The following is a 9,111-nucleotide window of genomic DNA, read 5'->3' on the forward strand; positions in this document are numbered from 1 at the left end:
TCTCATAAATAAATAAATCTTTTTTAAAAATGTTGAAGAAAAATACATATAATTAAGTACTAGGTTATGCTATTCATTCATTATTACTGTAGACTGGTGAGAGGGACATATCCATTTGCTCTACTAAAATAAATTTAAATTAGGAGTATGATCTGAAATGGAGAAGAAAGCATTGAACAAATAATACTGTGAAGAGGCAATCAGAGTAAATTTTAAAAATTGAAAAAAATAATGAAAATAAAAATTATAGATTTTTTAAGAGATCTACAAATATCATCTTAATGAAAGAATGGGAGGGTAAATCTGGTCTTCATAAAGTAGGAAAAAGAGATAGGAAGGCAAGAGCCCTCAGGAGCCAGCTAAATTTTAGTACTGATGTGAACTGCAAGATACAGACATACACATATGTGCAAGTAAAATGATTGTAGCTCAGTCACTCTCTGCAACAACTGCTTAATTTTTCCATGAAACTGCCTAACATACCAGACTCTCCATATCCCCCCACACACGATCATATAACTAGAACAGATTTTCTTGTTCCCTCAGTAAGAAGACTCCCAAGTGAAAAATTAGATTGATGACTTTACATATCTTTCTTGATTGCAGCCAGAAGTAACTTTGATCCAAAGTATAGATTTGAGAGATGTGCAAAAGTGAAAGGAATATGTAAAACATTTTGTGATGATGATGAATATGATTACGGATACTGCATTAAATGGAGAAATCAGTGCTGCATATAAACTCTGGAAAACAGAAGTACTATTGAGCATCGAAATCTGGAACAGAGATGCATCTTATTGACTCAAGAGTGGGTAGAAAGAAAATGTTTGCAATGTTTAATAGAAATACTCACTTTTAGACCTTCAGTATCACTGTTCATATATAAATAAAAATAATTTAGTTTCTATTCTGTCTATTCATTGCCCATTTTCTTTGTATGTCAGATGGATGAACATATTAATTAAACAAGGGATCAGACTCTAGTCGTGCTTATCATGTCATTATGGCCATGTTGGCATCCAGATATTCATGCTATTTATCTGAGTTGTTCTGCTTCCTCTCTAAACTTATATATGGGACTTTTATTGCCAGTTTACTATGAGAATCATGGTTATCTTCATACTTGCTTTTTTCCACATTAAAATCTCTCTGAATATAATTTTAACTCTTTCCTAAATGAAAATGCATGTTTTCTCTTTTTCACATGTGAAGCCTTCCAATCTTGGCTCACCTACTGATTTTTTGTGTGTGCATCTAACCAGTTCCTATGAGATGACAATTTGATGACAGAGTTTAATAGTTCTCAGTTGGGCCGTTAAATACTATCCATGGCACAGCAAAGGGATAAATAATAAGGTGAGAGAAAGAGAGCAAGCTCTGTTTACCCACGTAATCATTTATTTAAATGAAATTCCACAAGTAACTGCAGTCACAGTTGTTCTTATTCCAGCAATTTAGGACTGTGTTTGGACAGCTAAACTGCCTACTCCCAAAGGATGTCTTATTGAGAGAATCTTTAATTTTGCTGGGGGAGGAACTGGAATGCCACAAGCCATGTAGAGTCTTAGGGAGGGAAGCTCAGTAAGCTGATGAGTGAACCTGACCAACTACACAGAACACCTCTCTCCAAGGTCCACCACAAAAGTCTAGCAGGATTGGTTTTGTCTAAGAGGAGTTGTGAGAAAATTCTAGATGTTAGAGAATTTCAGTTTTCAAAAGCAGCTCCTATGACTGTGCAGGGGATACATACATAAATAGCTCAGGAAATGTCACAGTGAGCCTAGGGATGAAGACACATGTGTGGCCTCCCTGAAGGCTATATTATTTATCCTAGAGATCTTCACTGAGGAGAGGGTGGCCTTTGTATTTCCAAAAATTGTGTTGCTCTGGGGGCCAGGGATGAGAAAGTGGCATTTAGTTTAACAGAAGGTTGTTATTGTGCTTAAAACTGTTTAGGCTTCTCTACCTGAATTATTTAAGTTATATTGTATACATATATTGATATATATCAATACACAATATGACTTAATTTCATCAAGACATAATGTTTCTAGACTGATATGTCTAGAGAAATAGCATTGTCTTTGTGAAAGTGCAGTACTTTCGCTGACTCCAAGTTTTTTGAAGATACCACAAGAATTAAACTTTTCTCATACTTAGCAAGTCCCAGGAGGTAAGAATTATCGGTTCCTTCATTTTAACAACACATGATATGAGAAGGAATATCTTTTAATTATTTTCTACTAAGAAATTGTCTACTGTGAAGATTGTCTTTTCTTTTTCAAAGCATCCTTGGGCACTTGGGTGAGTCACTCAGGTAAGCACCTGTCTCAGGTCATGATCCCCAGGGTCATGGGATTGAGTCCCACATCCAGCTCCCCGCTCAGTGGGATGTCTGTTTTTCCCTCTGCCCTTCTCCCCTGCTTGTAATCTCTCTCACTCTATCTCCAATAAAAAACCAAAATCTTTAAAATAAATAAATAAATAAATAAATAAATAAATAAATAAATAAGCATTGTATTCTATAAGGTCAGAATTCCATGAGGTAATATAGACATGTTTATAGAAATATTTATACTTCCAAATTGTGGACGTAATTACTTTGTATCTTGAATTATAATATTCTAGGAGTCAAAGGATCATTACATTAATTCCATTACTACACTCTATATTCTAATCTTGGTGGACACTGTAGTTGGAGAAAATTTTGGCTGTAATATTTAGCAGCATATATTCATCCATGGCAATAGTTCACAGTTCGATAAAGATCAATTTGCCTGTTTCTTTTATTTATTATTGTTTATTGCCAGTTTATTCATTTCTACTAAGAGGAATACTAATTTAGTATTCTCTTTCGGATACTTCAGGGATATCATGTCCATTAATGACTTCTCTGAATATTATCCGTATTACCTTTCTAACTGTAAGTGAAACTGATTCTGTGAATACTGACTGTATTACCTCAAAGAAATATTTCTTAGTAAGACTTCTTCAACTAGGGGATATGTCTCCAAATTGGCTGTGTTACCAAACATGCACTGTTTAAGTACTATACATAAATACAAGTGCTCAAGTAATTTTTTATTTCAATTTTTACTGTGGTTCATGACCTAGACTTCTTAGTATGTGCCCTGATATACCACCAACCCCTTGAAAAACCTCTGGTATATGTTCAATTAATAACTGTTAAATGAGTGTTTCCCAGGGATGTATTGATTTTCCTCCTATGGGCTGATTCTGATTTTTTTTTTACCAGTAACAATATGTAACTGATTCAAGTTCTTTACAGTTGAAGATGAAGTCTTACCTTTTAGTTTTAATTTTATAGGTTACAAATTTGTTATAAAGAATCCTTAGGCAAGTCTTTTTCATCACTTTGGATCTCACTTCTCTAACCTGTACTTTGGAGAGTTTTATTCTCAAAATACCCCCTTATGTTTAACTATCTACTTATCACTCTGTGATTTGTTTTTTAATGTTACTGTACTGCCAAGGTTAGCAAACTATAGTTCATGGGCCAAACCAATACCTTCTTCTTGTATGGCCTATGAGAATAAGCTAGTAAGTACTTGATGTAAATATAGATGACATTATTAATTGATTTTATGATAGGAACTGCTAACTTCAAACATCAATTAAGAAAATGTTATCCCACTCTCCTTATTAGATCTATATCCTCCACCCAATAAAATTTATATGCAATCATTCTTACTATCTATTGAATTTTTGTCAGTTAAAATATTTGGAAAATTGTTTTCTCTCTATTAAGTTCCTACAAAATATCCTTGACTTTGCTTCTTGGCAACAAAGCCTCAAATATTTGCCCTTTACAAAATTTACTTGCTTGTCCCCATACAGAAAAGAATCAGTAAAGTTTTCAGGTGCAAAACGTGATCTGTGATGCATCTGTTTTAGCATTACCTGAGAATATGCTAGACATACTAATTCTTAAGCCTTAGATATACTAAATCAGAAACCCTGGAGGTGGAGCCCAGCCATATGTATTTAACATGCCTTCAGACTTGGTTATAATGCACAGAAAATTTGCTGGCCATTGCCTAAAAATGTTCTTAACTATTGCATTTTGAAGCAAAATCATGATCATTTAATGTTTTAGTAAGTTGGATCAAACTTCAAGAACTCTTGACATATAGTCCAGTAGGAGAATAAACATGTCAAGTAACATATCTTTCTTTGGAGAAGATATAGGTAATAGGAAAATATAGAGAGAAATTTTAGATAAGGAAATTAGAATTCTGTCTCGCATATTTATGGTTTGTCAATGGGTGTTGCTTAACCTAAACTAAGTAAAGGGACACTCAATCAGTGTATGTTATTTTTTTCTACTTTCTCAATTGTTCTTATTTATTTTTATAAAAGTTTGTTTTTTTTTTCACTTTTTTGTCTTTAAAACTTTTATAAAAATGTAATCATTGATATGATTATACTTTGGACACAAAATATAGTAGTTGTGTTGAAATGGCAATGCTGATTTTCTTGCTGCTTCAAAGGATGATGCTTCAAAGGTCAACCAAAGGAATGTGATCAAGATAGCTTTCATGTTCCCCTCAGCTTTGACTAAACTTCAGACAGATTTCTTCCTGACAAAAGGCCCCTGACCTCACTTTTCTTATTGAATTTACTTTAGAAAACTTGCAATTGTAAATTCTTTCTCTGTTCCTTTGAAATATATGTAAATCTTCCAGCTTCTCCTCAGTAGTACCAGAAATATCTTTCTCAAGGACCTGAGAATCATCCCTTTGAAATATACATTTCAAAGGACATAACACTCCTGTCTCTCAGTCTCTGTGAGAGGCTAAAAGCCTAACTTCAATGAGTGCCAGTTATCAAATACAGAAGGCCTAATCACAGAGGAAAGCATTGGCAAACTCAGGGATAACTTGCTATGCTCAAGGTAGCTCAGTGATCAACCTTTTCACCCATGTCATCCCTTAGTGCTTTTCTACTTGGTCACACCAGACCTTAAGAGTCTTCTTGCATTTTGTTTCATTGGAATTGAGTTCACTTTCTCTCCTCTATTGCTGCAGGCTTCAATAAGGTCTTCCTTGGCTGTTTATCTTCGTTTAGTTAGTGAAACCTTTACCTTGTCAAAATAAAATGACAAAAATTTGAATTTTGGATTTGAAGGATATGCTTAAGAAATATTCTCCCCAATAAAGATAGAAGATATTACTTAGAGAAATCCCCTTTTATGGTAGAATGCTATATATACCAGATGAGTTACGCATATAGATGCTGTGAGAGGACAGGAGAGATTATAACTTTTCTTAGAGTGGTCACGGAAGACTTCATAGAGGAGGTGATATTTGAGGGGAAGGAGCTTCACATGTGTTTCAATTATCGGGTACTCCTAGAGTCTGGCATAGAGATTGGCCAAGGGTAGATACTTGATACCATTTTATAGAATAAGTGAATTGATACCTGGATGCCTACATAAATAATGAAGATTCAAAGACCCTATCTAGAGGAGTACTCATATTTAAGAACACAACATGGAAAAGAAAAAGATAGGGAGTTTTAAATAGTTATAATTGAAATAAAGTTAGAATTAAGAAAGGTATTTTCAGGAGGAGCAGTCATACATAATGCCAAATAATATAGACTATCTTGGAAGATGTGGTGTTTTCAATAAAGTAAGCATACGGTTTATAAATCATTTTAAAACTATGCTTACGAAGGGATTAAAATTAAATGTGAGAGCATAAATGCTAACATTTAGGAAAGAAAACTGATCTTTTGGACGATCTTCTAATTCATTTCTTTGCTCTTCTTTGCCAGGCTAGTTGTCCTCTACCACTGAGACATATCTGCAAAGCATCTCCTGAAGATAATTAGAAGCACAGGTTTTCTTGGTCATTCTAATTTTCTTAAATACCTTATATCTGATGTCTTATGTCTTATGTCTTAAATGCCTTATGCTTGATGCTATTGAACTTTTTTGTTTGTTTTTTGTTTTGTTTTTGTTTTGTTTTTTTTCTTTTAACTTCCATTGAGCATTGTTATTGGATTTTTGGTATTTATGTTGGTTAACTAAATTTCTTAGTGGCAGTAGCTTCTCTATGTCTAGACTGGAAATTTAAGGTTTGTTTTTTTAAAAGATATATTTCTTTATTATTTATTTAAGAGAGAAAGGGAGAGCGAGAGAGCGAGAGCGAGCGAGAGAGAGCGCGCGCGAGAGAGAGAATCTCAAGAAGATTCCATACTTGGGCAGCCTTGGTGGCTCAGTGGTTTAGCGCCACTTTCAGCCCAGGGCCTGATCTTGGAGACCTGGGATCGAGTCCCACGGCAGACTCCCTGCATGGAGCCTGCTTCTCCCTCTGCCGCACTCTCTCTCTCTCATTAATAAATAAATAATTTTTTAAAAAAAATAATAAAATAAAATATTAAAAAAGATTCCAGGCTGAGCTCAGAACCCAAAGTGGGGCTTGATCCTGTGACCCAGAGATCATGACCTGACCCAAAACCAAGAGTTGGACCCTTAACCAACTGAGCCACTCAGGCACCCCTGGAAATTTAAGTTTTTATGTGTTTTTAAACATTTTTAAAACCTTTATTAAAGTATAATTAACATCAAATAAAATGTTTGTGTTTAAATTTTCTCATATATGGAAAAACACATGAGTATTATTTCTGTCTGTTTCCGTCATGTATAAAATGAGGAGAATAATTCTTTTTACCTATGATAGACAACAATTTCTTTATTTGTTACATTTGCAACAAGTTCTCTAGTGCTGTGTCCATGCTGTACTTGCACTTTGGGGGAATGTGTCCCATCATTCTAGCCTCAGGGTCAACATTTTCTTACAAATCTTGCTTTTAGCCATAGTAATATTAAAAGTTCAACCTCTGACCACCGTGGTCCAATCAGTCTTTACCTGAAATTATTAACACCTTCCTTTGTAATCACACTTCCATAATAAAGTGATTTTGGTGCTTCTACTAACAAAATAACCCTCCCCATTCCCCAACTCTCTGATAGGCTAGAAGACCAATAGGAAGCCAATATGGAGAGAAGTAGATATGAGAATTACTGAGAAAGATTACTGTGAATGAATCCCATTATAGTTTTTCTTAGAGCAATCCCCACATTTGGCTTTCCTCTTTTGTTTGGTTCAGTTGGGTTTGTATGAGATTCATTAAAGTCTACATTTATATATTAATACTTAAGCTACTTTGAGTTGGATGTCTGTGATTTTCAAACAAAACCTATAACTTGGAGATTTCACTTGAAGGATGTTGGAGGATAATAAGAAAGACATATAATAACTGAAAACACTTTGGAGATATTGTTATTTCCACAGTAATTTGAAAAATTGTTTTTTAGACTTCTCTAGATTTTAGTTTTCTCACTTTTAAAATAAGGAAACAGAAATACATTTCTTATTTAAATTAAAAATGTCATAATTAGTATTTATGATTATAATTTTAGAAATGAAATTTACATTTAAAACAGTTTTAAGTCCAACAAAATTGAGCAGAAAATAAATAAAGTTACCATATGCCCCCTAACCCAACACATGCACAACAAGCTTCTTCCATCAACATCAGCACTAGAGTGGTATATTTGTTACAATCTACAAATCTACACTGACACACTATTATCACACAAAGTGCATGGTTTACATTAAAGTTCACATGGGGTTGTGCATTGTATGGGTTTTGACAAATGTATAATGACATGTATTCACCATTATAGTATCATACAGAATAGTTCCACTATCCTAAAAATCCTTTACACTCTGCCTATTTGTTCCTTTCCTTCCCACTAACCCTTAGCTACAACTATTCCCTTTATTGTCTCCACAGTTTTGTTTTTTTCATATTTGTGATTCCATTAAAAAAATCACTTCTAAGATAACATTTACACTTTTATTTCTAAATTATTTAGTTTAGGGATTTGAGAGTCTAATCTAAAAAGAGTGGCAAGGTAATGAAAGGATGGATTCAGTGCTCCAAAGGATGTAATACTAGCAACTGTGTGACACACGCACACACACATACATACACACAAGAATGATATTGGGTGATAGAAAACATACTTTGATCCCTCCAGTCCCACAAACACATACATACGCAGATGTAAAAACACAAGACTGCCCAGATTCAGGTCACATTTTGGCAAATATGAATTGTTTAAAATGTTGTGAAAGGAAACCATTATCTTCCTGGTATGAGTTCAGTGTCCATGACTCGCCAAAAGTCCTCTTCATTTTTTTCTCTATGTTTTCTTTCTGATTTTTCCTAGTCATGCCCTGGAGAGCCTGCATGGTGATCAAAAGTGCTTCAGTGTCACAGGAGGCAAAACACAGGACCCACATCAAGCATTTTAGTACTTCTCACCCTTTGGCTGCCAAGCTGGAGCTGTTGTCAAGCAGGTTGCTTTCAGAGAGATCTTCAAAATCAACCATTACCTTGCACAGTTTCACCATGGCTCTCTTTGAACCTTTGTTTTACCACAAGGTCTATTTTTCAGGTGCCATAAAGTGCATCAAATTTAGGATACTCACTGGCAATTTTAGCCTAAACGGTTTAATACAATATATTAATTTTGTATCTATAATAAGAAATTATATCCTTGGGCTTATTGATCCCTTGTGTTGGCCTGGCAAATGCGTATTTTCCCTGTAGGCAATTTACATGGGAAGCGAAGTTATGAGGAATTTTTCTTATGCACAAAGAATAAGGATAGTTGGAATTAGATGAGGGGTTTGTATGTTAACTAGCATTGGAATGAAGGCCTGAGGTTTTCATATCCCATATAAGTTTACTCTACTAGGTAGGAGTGTGTGTGTGTATATATATATACATATATGATTAGTTTTTGTCTCATGTGGTTCTGCTTCATAGACAATTTCACCCTTACATGTACATGTTTTGATTGATACCATCTTGTTTTACTTGTAGGCAAAGTATTTGGAATATAGGTCTTTATGTCACACCCCTGGAGACAGATGGTCTGGGAGCTAGCTGAATGTTATTGTTGCTAGTTATGTTACTTTGAGCATGTAACTTAACTTGTCTACATTTTGGTTTTCATATATATAAAATGATAATAAATTGGAAAATTTCATTTTCCAATTTCAGTGCCTG

The 9,111-nt window shown here is 34.4% G+C and overlaps 1 long non-coding RNA gene across 1 annotated transcript; it reads left to right on the forward strand.

Moving 5' to 3' along the window:
- The first annotated feature begins 2,177 nt into the window (after positions 1-2,177).
- On the forward strand, positions 2,178-8,403 carry LOC140636893 (uncharacterized). The gene is made up of 3 exons (XR_012034148.1): positions 2,178-2,317; positions 5,800-5,864; positions 8,267-8,403. It is a non-coding gene; the product is annotated as an uncharacterized lncRNA (long non-coding RNA).
- Positions 8,404-9,111: the final 708 nt, after the last annotated feature.

Source organism: Canis lupus, chromosome 7 (assembly GCF_048164855.1).
Source record: "Canis lupus baileyi chromosome 7, mCanLup2.hap1, whole genome shotgun sequence".
Taxonomy (NCBI): domain Eukaryota; kingdom Metazoa; phylum Chordata; class Mammalia; order Carnivora; family Canidae; genus Canis; species Canis lupus.